At 45.4% G+C, this 23,710-nt stretch overlaps 1 protein-coding gene across 3 annotated transcripts in view; it reads left to right on the forward strand.

The window, feature by feature from the left end:
* FGF12 (fibroblast growth factor 12) overlaps positions 1-23,710 on the forward strand; it is a 424,008-nt gene that overhangs the window by 166,071 nt on the left and 234,227 nt on the right. The window contains exon 1 of one of the 3 annotated variants that reach the window (XM_033959359.1): positions 15,592-15,718. The exons of the other annotated variants lie outside the window; for them this stretch is intronic. The gene's annotated coding sequence lies outside the window, so the exon portion shown is untranslated. Of the gene's footprint in view, positions 1-15,591; positions 15,719-23,710 lie in introns of those variants that run through there. 3 annotated transcript variants of the gene reach the window in all.

A 23,710-nucleotide genomic window follows, 5' to 3' on the forward strand; every position in this document is an offset into this window, starting at 1 on the left:
ACAGAACTGCAAATAACTTTTTCATATGTTATTCGCTGTTTTCTATTAAAAACCGTCGTGAATATGGTGAAACCGCGAATAACGTGGCAGGAGACCTGGCCTGTTCCTGAAGGAGAGGCAAAACACGGTGAAGAAAGTGCCAGGAATCGGCGATTTTCTCTGTAAACGCTTGGAATCAGCGATTTCTCTATGCAAGCTGCCGTCATTTGGGGGGGGGGGGGGGAGGAGCCAGCAAGCTAAAAACCGTGAATAATTGAAACCGCCATTGCTGAAACTGCGAATACAGAGGGAGAAGTGTACTTGTAAACCACTTAGATAACTGTTTGCGTTATTGAAATAAATGTAAACTGTTATTCACACCTTTGGTGCATTTGCTTAACTGTCAGGTTTATCGAGAAAGCCCCATAATACCCCCTGCGCTCCTGAACAGAAGAACCTTATTTGGGCCATCTCTGAATTAGTAGGGGATTTCTGTGTCCCTAGCCTAGCTGTCATAGAAATATAAAACCGGTGAAGCTGGGTCAGACGAAAGGACAATTGAGCCCAGCATCTTGTCTCCAGCGGTGACCAGTGGGGGTCATTGGGAAGTAGCTGGCAGATATCCAAGGGGAGATTCATGGCTCTGCATTTCTTACTGCCATTTACCATTTGTATTTATGACCTGGTCTTCTCACAAAGGAGCTCGAGGCAAGGAACGAGATACAAGTGCTTTTTATTTTTTTTAAAGAATTGTTAGTTGTCATTTACACGTGCATAAACAATTAATCTCCAGCGAGGATATATATGTCTGAAGCTGATAAAGACCCCTGGGGTCCATCCAGTCTGCCCAATGAGATAAACTCATAGAGGGCCATTTTCGCTGGAGTGTCTAAGTCCGATTTGGGAGTCCCGAGAAGCGCATCCAAAATTCTGATGCCGAAACCATTCATTTCTGAAACTGCTGGACGTCCTTTTTTTTTTTCTTTTCAAAATTCGCCTTGGCCAACAAGACGTCCAACTTGAAAAGGTCCAAACCCAAACCATTTGGACTTAGGAGGGGATACCATTTGTACTACACTGGCCACACAGACATGCCAACAGAGCAGTGGAGCACCTTAGAGGGCACTGCTGTGAACTTCACATAAAGGGTGTCACCATAACTCCCCCCGCCAAAAAAAAATACACTATTCCCACCTGTCTACCACCCCAATAGCTCTTATGGCTGCAGGTATCACCTAAATGGCAGTACAGTAGGATTTTGGGTTTTTTTTAGTGGGCTCACACTTTGCACCATAAATTTAGTGGGTCTGGGTCCCATTCTCCATGATTTACCACACCACTCACTAGGCTACTTCAGACACCTGTATGATGCTCTACAAGGCTTCCCATACCAGATGTTGCTGTTCTAGAGACAGGTATGTACTGTTCAGATATTTTGGGGGGGGGGGGGTTTGGAGGAGGTCAGTGACCAGTAGGGGAGTGTGGGAGAGCCACGACTTAATCCCTCTAGTGGTCAACTGGTCAGTTTGGGTACCTTTATGGCACTTAGACACTTCATAAACAGGTCGATCACCCCTAAGTCGTGTTTTGGCGAGATCCTTACAAGAACGGTAGCAGAACGCGACTTAGGGGTGATCGTCAGTGAGAACATGAAGACTGCCAATCAAGTGGAGCAAGCTTCATCCAAGGCAAGGCAAATCACAGGTTGCATACGCAGGAGTTTCGTCAGCCGTAAGCCTGAAGTCATTATGCCATTGTATAGATCCATGGTGAGGCCCCACCTGGAATAATGTGTGCAATTCTGGAGGCCGCATTACCGTAAGGATGTGCTGAGACTGGAGTCGGTCCAGAGAATGGCCACCCGGATGGTCTCGGGACTCAAGGATCTCCCGTACAAGGAATGTCTGGATAAGTTGCAGCTATACTCACTCGAGGAACGCAGAGAGAGGGGTGACACGATCGAGACGTTCAAGTATCTCACGGGCCGCATCGAGGTGGAAGAAGATATCTTCTTTTTCAAGAGTCCCGCGGCAACAAGGGGGCATCCATGGAAAATCAGGGGCGGGAAACTGCACGGGGACACCAGGAAATTCTTTTACACTGAAGGGGTGGTTGATCGCTGGAATAGTCTTCCACTTCAGGTGATTGAGGCCAGCAGCGTGCCTGATTTTAAGGCCAAATGGGATAGACACGTGGGATCTATTCGCAGAGAAAGGTAGGGGAGGATCATTGGGGTGGGCAGACTAGATGGGCCGTGGCCCTTATCTGCCGTCTATTTCTATGTTTCTATGTCTAGCTCCGAACATCTAAATTACATCGTGGACATCTTGGGAAACGTTAGATTATTGCCGCAGGACGTTCAAGTGCTCAGCCCCCCTCTCCCCCCTCTTGAACTTTGGAATCTCAGTGGGGAGAAAATTCTAGCAAGATGTCTAGAAAGCTGGTTTAAAAAATTGGCATGTGGAACGTCTTAGCAAAAAAAAAACCCCAAAGCATCCAAGTGCCGATTTTAGGCCATCTTTGTGTTTTATAAACGAGCCCCATAGCATAAGGTACGAATCATACTTGATCATGATTTGTCGTTGCCATTTTCAGGACAGAGAGCGTAGAAGTCTGCTTGGCACTGGCTTTGCTTCCCAATTACACTTCCCCCTCCGTATTCATGGGGGTTAGGGGCAGAGCCGGCCCGCGAATATGGAAAAACTGCAAATAATATTTGGGCCGGTTCTGCCCTTATCCCCCTCTTCCCCCGGCTATTTTTAGCCCTGAAAGCCCCCCCCCCTTAAGCCTTACCTGGTGGTCTAGCGGGTTTTCAGGCAGGAGTGATCTTCCAACGCTCGTGCCCCGTGCAGATCGCTCACGGGAAATGGCTGCCTTGAGCTCCCGTAGTCTCTCGAGCCATTTCCTGTGAGCGATCTGCACGGGGCAGGAGCGTGGGAAGATCGTACCTGCCTGAAAACTCGCTAGACCACCAGGTAAGGCTTAAGGGGAGGGGGACTTACAGGGCTATAAATAGCCCTAAAAATGAAATAAAAAATCGCGAATAACCGAATCTGTAGAAACGGAATTCGCGAATATGAAGGGGGAAGTGTACTGGATTTACCATCTAACCACCACGTTTGTTGGGTTCCGTTCTTTCTATACCATTTTCATCTCCATCATTTTCGGGGGGGAGGGGGGATTCCAGGTATCTACCATCTTCTTCATGAAAAAGTACTTCCTGATGTTGAGTTGACTCCCCTGTAACCTAGTTCTACTGCCGCCCAATCAGTAAAGAGGTGAAAAAGTCATTATTTATACTTTGATAAATGTTTATCTCTCCACCGATGGCCAATTCCCATGGACTCTCACATACTATCTGATTGTAGATTGAGGGAACATATTACTCCAAAGGTAAAGGGACTTCAATGGCATCCATAGTTTGAAAACTTAGTTACAATTGTCTGTAGATTTTCTCAAACACTATTCAGTCTGTAACACTACAAATGTTACCTTGGAAATAGTCTTAAAAAGTGATCTCGCATCAAAGTTGTGGCTCGGCCTTTTGATGAGAGGACTACTGATGCGTCCTTGAATCCCAGAGATATCCGGGTCTTTCCGGGGTCCAGCACAGGAGCCTGTCCATAACGGAGCCTTGGCATTTGCTGGCGCTGGGTGACGTCGTGACTCCGATCTCCACAGACAAGGCTACAGTTGGTTGCCATGGTTAATGGGACACTTGTTTTCCTACAAGTGCGGTCTCTGGGGGGGGGAGCCGAGGAGGAGGGATAAATTATTCACACCTCTGCCATGAAAGATCTTGCCTTTCCAATTAAAACCAGCTTTGCCTGATAGAAGGTTTCACGGCTGTTCAGAACATATTGCCTTCAGTTTTGGTCCAGTAACAGGAACTCCAGTTATGCTCTGGGCACTGAGCAAAAGAGGACAGAGGATGGAAGAGGATGATAGCGCAAAGCAACGATCGAGTTTCAAGTTTATTTTAAAATATGATCAAACGCTTATTAAAAATCTCTAAGCAGTGTACATGATAAAGTTGTGGGGGGAAAGTACGAACGAGGACAAACTTAAAACACAGACATGTGGAGACAAGGGGAAAAGGGGCAGAACGACAGCGGTTTAAGAAAAGTGAAACGAAAAGGGGGAAACGATAGGTAGGGGGAAGGACAAGAGCCGAAGGTCCTAAGTACAGTACATAAGAATTAATGATTAAGCATTCTTAGGGCGCCTTTTACACGCGTGGCAATTCAGCGCACGCTAAAACCGCTATCGCAGCTTCGTAAAAGGAGCCGTTAGTGGTTGGATAAGCTGGACCTAATGGTTCTAAGTTATGGATCCTTATAAAGAAAGGTTTTTAAGGAACACTTGGATCTATGTACAACCGATTCTTCTCTGATATAAGCTGGAAGCGAATTCCATAACCGAGGAGCAGTGAGCGAAAATATCTCGTTATGTCATGTGCCGATGATTTTTAAAGCCAAATGTCTGCTGCTAGCTCCAGTTTTCATTACCCTTCCTCTCCCCCCCCCCCCCCCACTCCACACACATCATTTGTGGAAAATGAGTTTAATTGTTCAGCCGTGTTCTAATTAGGGCATTTGTTTGCATGATATGGGAGCTGTCAGTGTCGTTACATGCCATCATCAAATGAAAACAAGCAGAAAAATGACAAAAATGAATGCTTTATTGTTTTCCAGTAACAATGCACACTCTTTCAAGAGAGCGTCTGCTGTTTGCAAGGAGGGTATCCATTCCCTATACCCACTGTAATCTCCCCAACCCTGCTGCTGTCAGATACCTGGACAAGTTCCTGGAGGAAAAGTCCATAGTCTGTTATTGAGAAAGTCATGGGGGAAGCCACTGCTTGCCCTGGATCGGTAGCATGGAATGTTGCTACTCTTTGGGGATTCCGCATAGAATGTTGCACTCTTTGGAGTTCCGGAATCTTGCTTACTCTGAGATAATGGAACTCTTTAGGGATTCCACATGGAATGTTGCACTCTTTGGGGTTCCGGAATCTTGCTTACACTGGGATTCTGGAATGTTGCTACTCCTTGGGTGTTTGCCAGGTGCTAGTGACCTGGATTGGCCACTGTAAGAACGGGATACTAGGCTTGATGAACCATTAGTCTGACCCAGTAAGAATATTCTTATGTTCTTATACCCACTATAACCTCCCCAACCCTAAAATGTCCTATCTAAATTAGATTGTAAGCTCGTGTGAGCAGGGACTGTCTGTTGTATGTTATAATGTACAGTGCTGTGTATGCCTTTCAACGCTATGGAAATAATAAATAGTAGTAGTGCACATGTGTAAACTATTGAGCCTACCCAAATCACTACACATAGTGCTATTTCATAAAGAGCGTGCCCTCTTGGCACATAGGGATGGATTCTATAAAGGGACCTAAGTTAATTGGCAAAACACCCTTAATAGCCTCAATAATTGGTAAAAATAATAATAATAATAATTGGATGATAGCTGCCTCTCCGATTCTATAAAAGATAGACCTCTATTGCATGGCGCAGAGAGGTTCCTAATGCCTAAGTGGGCGTTTCTATGGGCGGAGCTTGCCAAGAGTGATTCTCCAAAAACTTAGGTGCCTGAAATGGAGGCCTTTGAAACCCTGGCCTACGTTTCAGATGGCGAAGCTTTTCCACAGGCGTCGCTAGCCGCGGTTCTGTAATCATCGCCCAAGTGTGAAGGACATGCGGCCAACGCCATTTTTCTAGACGCTGGCCGATTTAGATGCTGTATTTATGGAATCAGCCCCATACTTTGAACTCTGTTGAAATAGCGTGAACTCAGTGGGGACGATTTTCAAAGCAGTTTAACTGACCAGAAACTGCTCCTGGCATTTAACTGGTTGGAGCTGTTGAAAATGTCTGGTTAGTAATGAACTTAAAACTAGCTGTTTTGGGAGTGTTCCAGGGGCAGAGTTAGCACTTGACCAGTTAAGTACTTACCCAGCTTAGTTAACCGCAGAAAAGTCAGTCCTGTTTTTATACTATAACCCTTAGCCAGTTAACCTTCTATGAGCCAGTGCCTGAAACCCTCAGTGCAAATGAGGTTCAACGTGGATAAGTGTAAAGTGATGCATGTCGGTAACAAAAATCTCCTGCACAAATACAGGATGTCCGGGGCGGTACTTGGAGAGACCTCCCAGGAAAGGGACTTGGGAATTCTGATCGACAAGTCGATGAAGCCATCTGCACGATGTGCGGCGGCGGCAAAAAGGGCAAACAGAATGCTAGGAATGATCAAGAAGGGGATCACGAAGAGATCGGAGAAGGTTATCATGCCGCTGTACTGGGCCATGGTGCACCCTCACCTGGAATACTGCGTCCAGCACTGGTCGCTGTACATGAAGAAGGACATGGTACTACTCGAAAGGGTCCAGAGAAGAGCGACTAGGATGGTTAAGGGGCTGGAGGAGTTGCCGTACAGTGAGAGATTGGAGAAACTGGGCCTCTTCTCTCTTGAAAAGAGGAGGCTGAGAGGGGACATGATCGAAACGTTCAAGGTACTGAAGGGGATAGACTTAGAAGATAAAGACAGGTTGTTCACCCTCTCCAAGGTAGGGAGAACGAGAGGGCACTCTCTAAAGTTGAAAGGGGATAGATTCTGTACAAACGTAAGGAAGTTCTTCTTCACCCAGAGAGTGGTGGAAAACTGGAACGCTCTTCCGGAGGCTGTTATAGGGGAAAACACCCTCCAGGGTTTCAAGACTAAGCTGGACAAGTTCCTGCTAAACTGTGACGTACGCAGAGGCGAGGCTGGAGTCATTTAGAGCACTGGTCTTTGACCTGGGGGCCGCCGCGTGAGCGGACTGCTGGGCACGATGGACCACGGGTCTGACCCAGCAGCGGCCATTCTTGTGTTCTTGTGTACTCAGACATGGCCCAACATTGAATTTTCAGGTTGGTAAAATAAAAGCAAATATTTCCAGTAATCCTACAAAATGAAAAATGTCTGGTTGCTCATCCTTAGTTCTAATTAGTTGACATGTTAATAATGAACAACACAAGAGCCGATTGGAATTAGGGGAAAAATGGCAAATCAACCAATTGGATTTGATGCCAGATCATGGGAACCCATCATCCCTTAAATAATGGGTTGACTCATCATTACTCAAATTATAAACACTTCTCTCTTTTTCATTGTTTGCAAGTCTTCATTATAATAACAATGCCATGATTCAGTACTTTGAAGTCTACAATATAGTTTTTTTGGGAGCAACAAAAGAAAATTAATGCTATCATCAACGTCTTCTGTCGTTTCAAGCTGCAACATGGGATAAAGATTTGAATTCTCTAATAGCGACCTCTTGCTCATATCAGCACGTTAGGAGACAACTGAAAACGCAATTGGTTTACAAGATTTTTAGGAAATTAATGTATTAAATTCAACTGTGTATGTGCAGTTTTTTAAATTCTATTTTGTAAACCGCATAGAACTTAATGATATTGCGGTATAGAAATAAATTTTTATGTTATGTTATTCATTGAACCTTTAGAGCTTCTTGAGAACCACTTAATCCATAATATTAACATTCGGTGTTACCGAGCGCAGAAAACTGATTGACTTTTAAAGAGGGGGGGGGCATGAAATACATTTTTTCTTGAAATGTATTCCAGGGAAATATCTCACCAGAGACTTAAACCAACAGGAAAAATGAAGGTGATAGAGCCTGTGTATAATTTTTTTTTCTGGTAAGGCCTCATTTGGAGTACAGTATAAAGTTTTGGCTTAAATCAGATAGTCAGTTCAAAGGGTACTTACGAAAATGGCTGACAGTCTTCATGACAAAGCATTTTTGGATAGACTTAAAGATCTAGAGATATATTGCACGATGAAAAGGAAAGAAAGGGGAACTAGGAGTGACCTAAAAACCTGGCTTTTCTCTAACATATAACATCTCTTCCTCTGTTTCATCCCCTCTTTATATATCCCCTTGTAAATCTTTCCCCTCTCTCTTCCTATATTTTTAGCTTTGTAAACCGTGTCGAGCTCCACTCCCGTGGAGGTGATGCGGTATATAAACTTAAGGTTTAGTTTAGTTTAGTTAGAGCTGCTGCCTCAGTGCCCTGAGGTTGTGAGTAAAGAATGACATGTCCTCGTCCCCGCGAGTTTTGTCGCTGCCTCTGTCCCATTCCTGTAAGCTCTGCCTTAACCGCAGAAGCCTCGAACACACACGATTTTAAAGTGCGGATGAGGACGGCGCTTGCAGGAATGGAGGAGTTGCTGTACAGTGAGAAATTAGAGAAACTAGGCCTCTTCTCCCTTGAAAACAGGAGACTGAGAGGAGACGTGATCAAAACATTCAAGATACTGAAGGGAATAGACTTAGTAGATAGAGACAGGTTGTCCACCCTCTCCAAGGTAGGGAGAACGAGAGGACACTCTCTAAAGTTAAAAGGGGAAAGATTCTGGACAAACATAAGGAAGTTCTTCTTCACCCAGAGAGTGGTAGAAAACTGGAATGCTCTTCCGGAGTCTGTCATAGGGGAAACACCCTCCAGGGATTCAAGACAAAGTAGATAAAGACAGGTTGTTCACCCTCTCCAAGGTAGGGAGAATGAGAGGGCACTCTCTAAAGTTAAAAGGGGAAAGATTCTGGACAAACATAAGGAAGTTCTTCTTCACCCAGAGAGTGGTAGAAAACTGGAATGCTCTTCCGGAGTCTGTCATAGGGGAAACACCCTCCAGGGATTCAAGACAAAGTAGATAAAGACAGGTTGTTCACCCTCTCCAAGGTAGGGAGAATGAGAGGGCACTCTCTAAAGTTAAAAAGGGATAGATTCCGTACAAACGTAAGGAAGTTCTTCTTCACCCAGAGAGTGGTAGAAAACTGGAACGCTCTTCTGGAGTCTGTCATAGGGGAAAACACCCTCCAGGGATTCAAGACAAAGTTAGACAAGTTCCTGCTGAACCAGGTAGGGCTAGTCTCAGTTAGGGTGCTGGTCTTTGACCAGTGGGCTGCCACGTGAGCGGACTGCTGGACATGCTGGACCACTGGTCTGACCCAACAGCAGCAGTTCCTATGTTCATTAACCTCTAGGTTCCTTGTCTCCATTCTCCAACTCCCTGAAACTGAGTTTTAAAAACATAGGGCCTGAATTATGCCAATTCAAAAGGTTCCTTGACAAAACCTTCTCCTTCCAGGCAGCCAAACTAAACTCATGGCTATCCCAAATTGTTCTTGACGCCCCTACCTACCTTGACTTCGGAAAAAAATCTCAAAACCCACCTATTCCATGGATAGAACCCATAACTCCCTCTCACTTCTCAACTCCCACCAACTCACGAGAACCTTCTTCTTCCTCTCTTATTGTACCCACCAAACCAATTTAACTCAATGACCGCACTTTCCTGTAAATACTACTGTACATTCTTGCATACTCCTGTCAACTACAATAACCTGTAACTCCAATGTTTCTCTATGTCTGTAATCTTAATTTAATTGCTGTGAACCGCCTAGAACTCTCTGGGTATGGCGCTATACAAAATAAAGTTATTATTATTGAATGATATTGAAATTTTGCTGACCACTGCCAAAGCTAAACTTGCAAATTCAATGCTGAGCCATATCCGGGCACCAGAATTATATTTCTGGGTTTGGGAAGCCGGCTAACACATAGCCCCTTAAGGTCCTCTTTTACTAAGCCGCGGTAGACGTTTCTACCAAGGCTCGGAGCGCTAACTGCTCCGACGCTCATACGAATTCTGTGAGCCTCAGAGCAGCGTCAGTGCATTTAGCGTTCCGGGTCTACGGGGTGGTAAGTGCGACGCTTTCTTTCATTCGGTCCTATGTATGTGGTTCTGAATATCAGCACTGAACCAGCTACCGGTAAGTGTGAACTCCACCCCCAAAATGCCCCTAAAATAGCCGTTTTTCAGTTTGGTGTTAACTGGTTAGTGCCAATGAAAATAACCAGTTAAGCGCTGCTGAAAATTGACATCCCCGAACAGGTGATTTAACTGGCCGTGAGCCATTTTCGGCCAGTTTCATCGCTGTGAATATCAACCCTATAGAAACTTAGTTTGATTTTATTTCATGTTATTATTCCGTTTTGTTTACGTTAAAAACCAGTGACAATATCACGCTTCCAGTAATCACAGACACATGGCCTTCCCCTGTGATCTCCCCTCACTGGACAGGAAATCACCAAGCTAATACCCATCCGTTTTCCATTTTTCATTTCATATCATCTGTGTGGGAGAAAATTGATAATAATTAGTTAGAAAATCAACTCAGGAAAAGGAATGGATGACTTGTACTGTTTTCCTTCAATAAGGAACACAGCTTCCTAAGAGTGAGGTGCTCTGTATGCGATGCTGACCCCTATTCTTGGGGTCAAAGTGAGTTCTCTGGGTTTGAGAAGCACTGATCATCTCTTCCAAGGGCAAATCCAAAGCCTGCGAAACAAAATTTGCATAAGAGACACTCGTGTACACATTCCTAAAAAGATTAACGTGTCCTCCTAGTCAGAAGAGGGAGAGGGACCCGTTTCGCCCAGATAGGGCTTTTTCAAGGGTTCACAGTGAGAACATAAGAACATAAGAAGTTGCCTCCGCTGAGGCAGACCAGAGGTCCATCTCGCCCAGCGGTCCGCTCCCGCGGCGGCCCATCAGGCCCATTGCCTGAGCAATGGTCCCAGACTATCCCTATAACCTACCGCTACTCTTATCTGTACCCCTCAATTCCTTTATCCTCTAGGAACCTATCCAAACCTTCTTTGAAGCCTTGTAACGTGCTCCGGCCTATCACAGCCTCCGGAAGCGCATTCCATGTGTCCACCACCCTCTGGGTGAAAAAGAACTTTCTGGCATTTGTTTTAAACCTGTCCCCTTTTAATTTCTCCGAGTGCCCCCTTGTACTTGTGGTTCCCCATAATCTGAAAAATCTGTCCCTGTCTACCTTTTCTATACCCTTCAGGATTTTGAAGGTTTCTATCATGTCTCCTCTAAGTCTTTGCTTTTCCAGGGAGAACAGTCCCAGCTTTTTCAGTCTGTCAGTATATGGGAGGTTTTCCATACCCTTTATCAGTTTAGTTGCTCTTCTCTGGACTCCCTCAAGTACCGCCATGTCCTTCTTGAGGTACGGCGACCAGGACTGGACACAGTATTCCAGATGCGGGCGCACCATTGCACGATACAGTGGCAGGATGACCTCCTTCGTCCTGGTCGTGATACCCTTCTTAATGATACCCAACATTTTGTTTGCTTTTCTTGAGGCTGTGGCACACTGCGCCGACGCCTTCAAGGTTGTGTCTACCATCACTCCCAGGTCTCTTTCAAGGTTACTTACCCCTAGCAGTGACCCCCCCATTTTGTAGCTGAACATCGGGTTCTTTTTCCCTACATGCATGACCTTGCATTTCCCTACGTTAAAGCTCATTTGCCACTTTTTGGCCCATTCTTCTAGCGTCGTTAGGTCCCTTTGCAGATCTTCGCAGTCTTCCATGGTTTCAACCCTGCGGTAGAGTTTGGTGTCATCCGCAAATTTAATAACTTCGCAATTTGTTCCCGCCTCCAGGTCATTAATAAATATATTGAACAGGAGCGGTCCCAGCACCGACCCCTGCTGGCGCTCTTTCCTCAGCGTCCTCACTTTTTGACAGCTAGATCTAGCCCTATCTGGGCGAAACGGGTCCCGTCGGGGACATGCTAGTATCTCTTCTGTATGGAAGAAAATAAATGATTGAATTATCCCATATATTTGGTTTGTCTTACTTCAGATATGATTTATCATCTTCTTATACCTTTTGAGCCGCGGTACAAACCCCTTACCGTGGCTTAGAAAAAGAGAAACCAGGATTCAAATCTTGCCTCTCTCTCTGACTTAGCCTGGGCAGGTCATTTTCTTTGCATCAGGTACCCTCTTGGATGGTAAGCTTTCTTGGACAGGGACATTGCCCCTCAAAAATGTAATCTGCCTTAGGTTAAAGATAATCAAGAAATGCAGAATTCTGATTATATCGTACAAGAGTGAGCCTGGAGCTTGAATTTGCCTCACGTTCATCGGACCCTGTGTTTTCCAGAAAAGTGCAGCCCATCTTTATTAAATTCAGCAGGGTCCTCATTCAAATGCAGCAAAATAATTAGTCAGAGTAGCAACCGGCCAGGTCCTTAAGGCTTTAGACTACCCTATTACTAAACCGTAATAGCGGTTATTAGCGCAGGAAGCCGAGCTGAATGCTTTGTGCTGCTCCCGACGCTCATAGGAACTCTATGAGAGTCGGGAGCAGCACGGAGTATTGAGCATGGCTCCCTGCACTTAAAACTGCTATCACGGTTTAATAAAAGAGGGGGGAGGGGGGAGGTGAGACCAAAGCAAGATCATACACTAAAGCGGCAGTTTTGTAAATTGTCCTGATGCGACACAGGGCACGCTAATTCTCTAACGGCATTAGGGCACCATGCTTTGACAGAATACTACCACAAAACTGCTTTGGTGCATCAAAAAGAAGGTGTGCCCGCCAGCGGCATAATGGGGGAAGAAGGCAACCGGCATTGCCATGCACCCCCCTCCCCAATCTTTCCCGCTGCATCTGCCCCCATGCAAACCTTATTAAATCTTTGCCAGCACTAAGCAGCATCTTCTCAGTGCTGTTTGCGCTGGCCTTGGCTCTCCCTGTGATGTCACTTCCTGGTCCTGTAACCTAGTTCTATCGGGTCTCCTAGATCTATCAGTTAATGTGCACAGCTGAGAGTATTCTATAAGATGCCCTTGTTGATGGGTGACCCTCCAATTTCCACAGGTACGCTGTCTTTTCAACAGATGCTAGGCCACTTACATGGAAGCTTGTAGAGTAGCACTGTGGGCAAACACATGTATCTGCATTTGTGGCATCGAATACATCGAAATGCAGGTGCATCTTGTATAGAATTTCTTGTCACTGATTCCTGTTCTGCGGCCAACACTGTATGTCACTGGTAGAACCATTCAGCCTATGCCGCCCCCCCCCCTCTCAACTCAGTCTACGAGGCACACCCAGCCAGTCAGATTATCGGATTTCCACCATGATTAATTTGCCTGAGAGGGGACATAATTGAAACATTCAAAAGATACTGAAGGGAATAGATTTAGTAGATAAGGGCAGGTTGTTCACCCTCTCCAAGGAAGGGAGAACGAGAGGGCACTCTAAAATTGAAAGGGTATAGATTCCGTACGAACATAAGGAAGTTCTTCACCCAGAGAGTGGTAGAAAACTGGAACGCTCTTCCGGAGTCTGTTATAGGGGAAAACACCCTCCAGGGATTCAAGACAAAGTTAGACAAGTTCCTGCTGAACCAGGTAGGGCTAGTCTCAGTTAGGGTGCTGGTCTTTGACCAGTGGGCTGCCACGTGAGCAGACTGCTGGACACGATGGACCACTGGTCTGACCCAGCGGTGGCAATTCTTATGTTCTTATGCAAATCTGTCTCATGCATTTTCATAACAGATATCCTGAAAACCCAACTGGTTGGGCGTGCCCAGAGGGCTGGGTTGGAAACCATTGCCCGTTGGCCAGTACCCACACTTGCAGCTTAAATACCGGAGGCTACTTTTTACCTTGGGAGACCTAAATCACAGGAATAATAATTGTGAAGGAGGAACAATGAATTTTGGTTTTGTTTATCGGATTCTTGCTATACCACCTTTCGGTTCTCCAACCAGAAGTCAAAAACCCCTGCACATCAAAATGCAACCTACGGTATGATAAAAATAATTAGTAAATCCAATCAATATTGTGGTTTAGAAATTGGATTCATGAAATTCAGAGCCCAGGCCTAAGGTTGTCACATTACTCTCTAGGTCAAACGAAACAAGCTGATCCAGTCTTTCTTTTTCTTCCTGCATTCCTGGCAGAGTACTTTGATTTTCTCAGGGCATCAGAACTACAGTCTGAGTCAGCATACAGCGAGTCAGAACCAGGACTGGATCCGACAGCTCTGCTGACAGACTGAAATGGTATCACCCCCTCCCTCCTCCGCCCCTCCTGCCCACATGGGCTCTTAGGCCTTAGGTGGGCGCCCTGTCGCCAGCTAAGGCATCCCAGAAAAGAAGGGTAGACGTGAACACATATACAATTCCTAACCAATCGATTCACAAAGTGCAAGCTTCCTCTCTGTTTAAAAGAAACAGATACATGTATGACAAGGCCTCAGAATCCATTTGGGGAGAGAGCATGCCTTTTCTAATTTGATTCGGGTTTATGTATTTCTTTGTTTTATGCTAAGTGCTGCCAGAGCCAGGCTGTGATAAGTTCCTCCCGGAGAATTGCTGGCTTCTGTTCTGTTTCTAAGGTGAAGTTTCAAGGCCTCGGAGTCTCAGGGGAGTATAAGCAGTCTCTTGCCTGAGACCCAGGATGGAATAAAGCACCGGGTCGTTATCTTGCTCCATTACCCCTTAAGGTAACGATGAGCAGATGGTATACACAGAGTACAGTGGGGCCACCGAGGACAGATCTGACTGCGTTGAAACGGGAACCCACTGTAGGCTTTAGATTCCATGACGTAGAGAAAATGAATTTCGCAGTTTAGGGAGAGGAAAGGCGATGACCTGTGTTTTCACTCTGGCTGGAAAGGAAAGTCCCCAGAGCGTGGGGTATATCTGAATGCATGAACGCTCCTCACAAGTGATAAATTAGCACCAAGTAGCTGGGACTAGAAGCTTTTGTGTAGAACCACCTACCTTTTTCACATGACTCACCCTTTCATTTGCCAGGCTATCCCTGCTACCTGTTTGAAAGGGAAACCGTGAAATATTGGCATGGCATTGCCGGGATTCTATTTTTCACACTGACAGTTTTATATGAGTGCAAACAGTTGAAATATAAATAAACCTTTATATGAGAACCGACAATTACTTAAACTATACACATGTCATAGTGACCTAGGACGACCAGCTGACTTGTATTGTGGTACAGGCTGAGTCAGTGCCAGGATTAGCCCCATTGCATGCAGGGAAATGTAGTTCCTGCTTTTCTAAGGGCTAAAAGAACATTAATACTTTGCTTTGAATAAAGTCAAAGAAGGCTAGTGATCAGAGCAGCAGACTAAGGATCAGGTAAGCCAGGTTCGAACCTACTGACTGCCCTTGGAGAAGTCGCTTAGTCCCCCCCCTCCCTCATTGCATTCAATGGAAGTAAAACCTGGATGTCTCAATCCATCCTCCTTTTTTCTGGAGCCATACGGTGGCCTGAACGCCAGTCCTCACAGGGATGCAAGCAGGCTTGGCATTCAGAATTTCAGAACTGTCAAATTACCCAGTTCCAAGAGGAGATTTTAGGTCAGTCAAGAATTTCTGACAGCCCTACCTTGATGCTGTGCAGGTTAAGGGACCTGCGGCAATGATTTCAATGGATAGAATCAAGGAATAAAAGTACCACACTGCTTTGGGATGTAAGTTCGAAACCGGAATGGGTGAAAAAATGTCCTTCTTGGAACTGGTATTTCTGCAGTGCATATTCATGAGATATTATATCACATGCAGCTGATTCTCTGAGAAGATGATTTTGCCCAGCTGCTGCTTTTATTCTGAAAGCCAAATCTTTGCTAACCAAGAACCGAAGAGATTAGCTCTAACCCTGTAAGGGGAATAGACTAAATCAACTGACTTCAGATCAGCTGGAAGGCCTGAGCTGGTCTTGCATTTGCTCCACTGCCGTCCTTTTACTCTTGGAGGATAAAGCCAGGGTGGGCCTCCACCTTCCTGGATTTCAAGGAGCCAACTTAGATAGCTTGGAATGGCAATGTAAGTAAAAGCCAGTTGGAAGTCTGAATTTTCATAATTTTATTGTGCGTGACATCGCTGAACTTTATGGGTTGCAATGTTGCGACAAATTTCACCCTATCTAATGACTTGCATGGTCAGCGCCTCTCCTTCCCCCCCTTATCACCCCTCAGAGTCCAGCATCTCCCCCAATCCCGCAGGTAGCAGCCCGCAGCAACAGGACCTTGTCAGACTGGAGGGGGATGGGGACTGTCTTCTAAGAGGTAGATGAACCCTAACTTTAAGGTCCAAATTAGCAGTCACTACAGAGACAAAGGATGTTGGAGTGATTGTGAACTATATATTGAAATCTTCAACTTACTGTTTAGCAGCATAAAAATAAATTGAAATGCTAGGAATTGTTTGGAAAGAAATAGCAAATAAAACTGAGAATATTATAATGCTTTTCCATCGATCCATGGTGTGAGTAAACCTTGGGTACCATGGTTGACTCATCTCCAAAATAATAGTGGAATTAGAACGCGAACAAAGAAGGGGATAAAAGAGCTTCCCCATGAGCAAATGCTAAATAGTGTAGGTAAGGGCTCTTTATAAGAGTTGGCTGAGATAAAAGTCTTTAAAATCGTGACTGGAGTGATATTGGTTAATAAGTAAAGCAGGGGTGTCCAATGTCGGTCCTCGAGGGCCGCAATCCAGTCGGGTTTTCAGGATTTCCCCAATGAATATGCATGAGATCTATTAGCATACAATGAAAGCAGTGCATGCAAATAGACCTCATGTATATTCATTGGGGAAATCCTGAAAATCCGACTGGACTGCGGCCCTCGAGGACCGACATTGGACACCCCTGAAGTAAAGGATGTGTTCCTCTCAGACAAGGGGATGCTCCATGAAATTAATAGGTGGCATTTTAAAACAAACCAGAGACCGTATGTCACTCGGCATACAATTTAGCTATTGAATTTGTTATCAGAAGATGTGGTCAAGACAACATACCAGTAGTTGGACTTAAAAAGGTTCAGGCAAGTTCTTGCAGGAGAATCTCATAAACCACTGTTAGCTCTGTAGTCTTGGGAAGACAGAACTAAACTGTGGACGTGAGCACCAAGGAATGGTTCTATCCTTAACGTCTTCCAGATACACGTGACCTGGATTCACCATGATCAGACACAGAATTCAGGGCTTGGGGGCCTTATATCTTATATGCTTAAGGTTCAGTTTTTTCACAGAAGGTTGGATCCTTCTCATTCCATTACTTGTACAGGTACAAGATCCTTTATCCGAAATCCTTGGGACCAGAGCCAGTGATCTCCAACCCTATCCTGGAGGACCACCAGGCCAATTGGATTTTCAGGCTAGCCCTAATGAATATGCATGAGAGAGATTTGCATATAATGGAAGTGACAGGCATGCAAATCTGCTCCGTGCATATTCATTAGGACTAGCCTGAAAACCCAATTGGCCTGGTGGTCCACCAGGACAGGTTTGGGGACCACTGAACCAGATGTTATTTCGGTTCTCGGAACTTTTCAGATTTTGGAATGGTAATGTCACGTCAGGAAAAAGAAAGACCATAAAATTGTCACCCTGAGTGGAATCTGCAGTTCTTTGCCGTTTTTCCAGTCCTCTGATTTGAACTGCAGAGAGAACAGGAGAAACACATGCAGCTGTGTTAGTTTCAGCATGCGTCACAAAGGAAGCTCTGGAATGAGAGGGCATAGGATGAAGTTAAGAGGTGATAGGCTCCGGAGTAATCTAAGGAAATACTTTTTTACAGAAAGGGTGGTAGATGCGTAGATAACAGTCTCCCAGAAGAGGTGGTGGAGACCGAGACTGTGTCTGAATTCAAGAGGGCCTGGGATAGGCACATGGGATCTCTCAGAGAGAGCAAGAGACAATGGTTACTGAGGATGGGCAGACTAGATGGGCCATTTGGCCTTTATCTGCCGTCATGTTTCTGTGTTCTGTTACATCAGAGAAATTGACTACTTCCGTTTCGCATCGAATTTTGGTTTTGGGAATTTCAGATAAAGGATGTCGTACCTGTGTACTGCAGAAAATCACAATGCGTGCGGGGAAATAGGAAAACAGAGAACGCTGCTATGCGTTGGGCCTGAAATAATGTTGGTTGAGAATGGAAACATTTGAGCTAGAGGGGGTGAGGGTGAGAAATGACTTCAACTGACTTATGAAGTTAAATCTGACAGCCTGCAAGTGCCGGTTTTCCAATGTTCATAGTTCATTGAACAGAAAGAGCTTTCTCTAGATAAATATTGCCGGGGGAGGAAAGGGCTGGTCGACGCAGGGGGGCAGAGGTTAAGACAGACAAGCCATTAACAAATTTACTGGTCCTGTAATTTGAAAGTGTGGTAAGAAACATAGCAGAGCCAATTTTCTACAGATCATCTAGGTTGGAAAAGGGAATATTCAAGCCAGGAAGTTCACAATGTGCAGCATATTTCACAAAAGGCTCACTGGCAGGGGAAAAAATACGTGTATTTGATGGAATGTAGAGAGAAAAACTGCAGACAAGCGTACAAGACGCAACCTAAGTTTATTGTTTTAACTATTTAATGCGGTTAATGTTGCCACCTTTTTAGAAACCGAGGGACCCGACACGGTCCGTGTTTCGGTTAACACGCCTTCACCGGGGGTCTTAACAAATAAAAATGAAAATAGCTGAAAATATGAATGACCAATGAAATTAGTGCTGAAATATGTGACAAGTGGTGGGCACTAAACCGGATTTAAAACAGTGAGAATAATACCGTGAGAAGCAAAGAGCAATGGAAAAAAGATAAGAGTCGAAAAGAATATGAATAATAAACATAATGATAAAAATAACGCAGAATGGTGTTGGTTCAAGAGAATGCATATAAAATTGTATCTCACTGGTATTATACTCCTGCTCGTCTACAAGTTATGTTTCCTAATGCAGTGTTTTTCAACCTTTTTACACCTATGGACCGGCAGAAATAAAAGAATTATTCTGTGGACCGGCATCGGTCCGTGGACCGGCGGTTGACGAACACTGGGCTAAGTCATGGGCCAGACCCCGCCCATCTCTACCCAATCTCCACCCCAGACTCCGCCCCCATAATAGTACTAATTGCTCCTTGCACGTCCCGTGCCTCATCTGGAAGCCTTCCCTCTGACGTTGCAACGTCAGAGAGAAGGCTTCCGGTTCAGGCGCAGGACGCCCGTGGCTTTGTGCACCGAATCAGTTAGGAAGAGGGAGCTGGCTCGAAGATAACGCCGCATCCATCGCACCGTGGACCGGCGGTTGAAGAACACTGTTTTGGGCCTGATGCACGTGCTGGCCCTGTGGACCGGCAGGAAATTTCTGTGGACTGGCACTGGTCCATGGACCGGTGGTTGAAGAACACTGTCCTAATGTACCTGATGTTTGCTGGAGGTGTGGGGAGGGGGGAGGTACCTTTTTTTCATGTATGGTGGAATTGTGCTAAGGTTGGACCATATTTGGGTTATGATTACTGGCTGGGAGAGTTGGTTCCTCTTACCCCTCAGACTTGTTTATTGGGTCTTACAAATTTGAGAGATGTCTGGTGGCATGGGAAATTACTACGCATAGGTCTCTCTGCAGCCAAATGTTTGCTAGCTTCTTATTGGAAAAGGGGCCCGGTACCTTCATGAGGGGAATGGAAGGATCGGGTGGGTTCTTTACTTCATGTGGAATGTGTGACCGCTAAACAGCATGGCTATTTTGATGTGCATCATAGAGATTGGGATTTGCTTTTCGGTAAACTTAGGGCTCCTTTTACGAAGGTGCGTTAGCGTTTTAATGTGCGTAATAGCGCACTCTAAACCGCCAGTCGCACTAGCCGCTACTGCCTCCTCTTGAGCAGGCGGTAGTTTTTCGGCTAGCGCGGGGGTTAGTAAAAGGAGCCCTTAGGGGTTGATTATTGGTGGATTTCTGGGGTAAGGGGGGTACTCGATGTTTTCTTTTGAAGTGGGGGTTTGGTTGGATTTTTGGGGAGGAGGGAGGGGGGTGGGTACAATATTGTTTTCTTATCTTATGTGCTATGGGTAGACTTGACCCCTGTTGGGGTTAAATGCTGGGTCTGGTGTTGGTGATTGGACCTTGTAGTTTGTCTGTGTCCATTGTTTATTGACCATTGGTTCTGATTGTGTTGGTTTATGGTTTGGATTTTTTTTTTTCAATAAAAATGTATTGATATAAAAAAAAAGAATAACAGAAAAATTGGAAAGAAACAAAGTTGTGAAACGTTGGTGCATATGTGTGTGGAAAAGTAATGATGAATAAGAACCATCACAAAAGGGAAGAAAGAGAAAAAGAAAAAACAGCTCCACTTGGTGATGGGAGTCTGCAAAATTCAACTGTTTTGCAGTTTGGAGTACATTTTGAAGGTATGAGCACGGGACCCCTTTCAAGAACTTCTCCAAATCCCTTGCCCAAATGATCGGTCGCTTAATAGTACACTTCCCCCTCTCCATTCGCGGTTTCCACACTTGCGGTTTCACAAATTTGCAAAATTTTTTTTTTTTTTTTGGGGGGGGTGGGAACCCATATTTTATCACGTTCCCGCCTCTCTCCCACCTTCCCCCCGGCATCCCGGCCTTACCTGGTGGTCTAGTAGGCTTTCGGGGCAGGAGCGATCTTCCTACGCTCCTGCCCCGTGCAGATCACCATTAGGAAATAGCTGTAGGGAGTTCCCGTCGTAGTCTCTAGAGACTGTTAGCTTGAGTTTCTCTGTATCAGTCCAGTCTGCTCTCTTTGACCAATAGGAGGTATATTGATGCTCTATAGCAGGGGTTCTCAAACTTTTTAAACAGGGCCAGTTCATGGTCCCTCAGACTGTTGGGGACCGGACTATAGTTTGAAAAAAAAAGAAAACATAAACGAATTCCCACGCACTCTGCAAAACACCCAAAACAAAACATGAAAGCCAGTTCTAAATCTAATAGATGCTGGCACTGTCATATTGATATAGGGACTTTGGATCATCTGTTGTTTTACATGGTCTAAGTCACAATGTCCAAGTTCCGTCTAGGCTCTGTTGTTAAACTTTTGGTTATACATGCTGTATGAGTAAGTCTAAGCCGGCCCACGTCCCGGCCAACTCCCACCCTTGACACGCCTCCCAAAACGCCCCGTTTAGCTTTGGACGTTGAGCGGCACTATGAAGGCCTAGCTCGTTTAGAAATACGTCCAAAACCCGGTTTGATTATCGGCACTTGGACGTTTTAGAGAAATGTGGGTCCAAGTGCCGATTTAGGCCGGTTTTTGGACGTTTTTCTCTTTCGATTATGAGCCCCTTAGCATATAAGTGGTATATGAATAATTCAATAAATCGTACAGTAAGAAGCTAGGTATCGTTTTGGGGTTTTTTTGGGCAGAATTTTATGTTACTTCAATGTATCTGGCAGTAGAGGACGTTTCTGTTGCTGTTACTGAGATGAAATTAGAACTTAAATATTAAGGGTTAACTATTTGGCCGACAGTTCTCAGTATTTTTATTTTTTTTTAATCACCTCTGGCATTCTGGTCACTGCATCTCAAAAAAGATACAGAAAAGGTACAGAGAAGGGTGATGAAAATCATAAAGCGGCTGGAGAAGAGACGGCTCAGGGGAGATATGATAGACTGTAAAATACTTAGGGCTCCTTTTACTAAGGTGCGTTAGGACCTTGGTTCACGAAATAACGCGCGCTAAATTGCCATGCGCGCTAGACCTTAACGCCAGCATTGAGCGCGTGGTAATTTTGTGCGTGCGCTAAACACACTAGCGCATCTTAGTAAAAGGAGCCCTTAGTGCAGTGGAAAGGGTAGATGTGAATCACTTCTTGACGCTTTCCAAAAATACTAGAACTAAGGGGGGGGGGGGGGGCGGGGCACGCGATGAAGCTATTAAGTAGTAGATTTTAAAAACAAACCGGAGAAAATTTTTCTTCACTCAGTGGTTAATCAAACTCTGGAATTTGTTGCGGTTAGCTTGGCGAAGATTTAAAAAAGGTTTGGACAATTTACTGAAAGAAAAGTTCATACGCGATATTTAAGACGAACTTTGGAAAATTCACCATTTATCCTATATAATAATACCCTTAGCGCGCATGCGCACTTCAATCTTCGTGGCTCCGTGCGTCCGTATCTCTGTGGCCGGCAGAGAAATGTTGGAGCGTGCGGCGCATGTGCGTTCAGCGTGTGCGCACTTTGGGAGCTACAAGGCGGTTTACTTTCCTGTGTGCCGGTTGCCCTTTCCAACACAACGCGTGCTAAAAAAAAAAAAAAAAAGGTAGGTGGGAAAGTGGGCAGGGACATTGACAGACTGACAGAAATAGAGACAGAAGGACAGGGGGCCAGGGAGAGAGATTGAAAGAAAAAAAACAACAACCAGGCAGCGGACAAGGAGAGAGAGACACACAGAAAAAAAGACAGACAGAAAGCGGCCAAGGAGACAGACAGCAAAAAAAGAAAGACAGACAGAAAGCAGCCAAGGAGGGAGAAAGAAAGACAGATACACATATCTATTCTAGCATCCATTAATGTAACGGGCTTAAAGACTAGTTTCTAGATAAGAGGCATAAAATCTGCTTTACACCTTGGGATTTTACCAGGTACACTTCCCCCTCCGTATTTGCGGGGGTTCGGGGCAGAGCCGACCCACGAATATTAAAAAACCGCAAATAATATTTGGGCCAGTTCTGCCCCTAACCCCTGTTTCCCCCGGCTATTTTAAGCCCTGAAAGCCCCCAGTTAAGCCTTACCTGGTGGTCTAGCGGGTTTTCAGGCTCCTGCCCCGTGCAGATCGCTCACAGGAAATGGCTGCCTTGAGCTCCCGTAGTCTCTCGAGCCATTTCCTGTGAGCGATCTGCACAGGGTAAGAGCGTGGAAAGATCGCTCCTGCCCCAAAAACCCGCTAGACCACCAGGTAAGGCTTAAGGGGGGGGGGGGGGGGGCTTACAAGGCTTAAAATAGCCTGAAAAATGAAAATGTATTTTTTGATCCAAAATCGCGACGCGAATACGGAGGGCGAAGTGTACTTTTGAAGCAGAATACTGGACTTGATGGACTTTTGGTTTTATGTTCTTATGCCCGCATATTCAATGTCGGGCCAAGTTCAGGCACTGGCACTGAATATATGCCATGCTAGAGGTTTCTACCACAGTCTGGAACGCTAAATGGTCTGACACTGCTCCGACGTTCATAGGGATTCTATGAAACATAGAAACATAGAAGATGACGGCAGAAAAGGGCTACTGCCCATCAAGTCTGCCCACTCTGCTTACCCATCCCCCTGTCTATGCCCTAATGACCCAATTTCCTTATCTTGACCCTCGTATCCCATTTATTCTTAAAGTCTGGCACGCTGTCTGCCTCGATCACCTGCACTGGAAGCTTGTTCCAATGATCAACCACTCTCTCTGTGAAGAAATACTTTCTGGTGTCGCCATGAAATTTTCCGCCCCTGAGTTTGAGCGGGTGCCCTCTTGTGGCCGAGGGTCCCTTGAGAAAGAAAATATCATCTTCCACTTCGACACGTCCCGTGAGGTACTTAAATGTTTTGATCATGTCTCCCCTCTCCCTACGTTCCTCGAGAGTGTAGAGCTGCAATTTGTTCAGTCTCTCTTCGTACGAGAGACCTTTGAGCCCCGAGATCATCCTGGTGGCCGTCCGCTGAACCAATTCAATTCTGTGCACATCTTTACTGTAATGTGGCCTCCAGAATTGCACACAGTACTCCAGATGAGTACTGTGTGCAATTCTGGAGGCCACATTACAGTAAAGATGTGCGTCAGAGCATTTATCACTCTGGATTGCGGTAGAAACCTCTGCCTCGGAGGGGGGGGGGGGGGGGGGGGGGGGGAGAGGTATATGTGGTCTTTGAAGATGTCAATACATGTCTCCAGGCATCTTTTACGCTCTCTGAGTGAGAGCCATTTTATAATTCCTTCTGCCACATCCTTTTGATTTGAATGTGTGCATTCGTGTGCTTACTCTTTCTTGATTTTTCTGTGGAATAAAATTCCTTC

Source organism: Geotrypetes seraphini, chromosome 9 (genome assembly GCF_902459505.1).
Source record: "Geotrypetes seraphini chromosome 9, aGeoSer1.1, whole genome shotgun sequence".
Taxonomy (NCBI): Eukaryota; Metazoa; Chordata; class Amphibia; order Gymnophiona; family Dermophiidae; genus Geotrypetes; species Geotrypetes seraphini.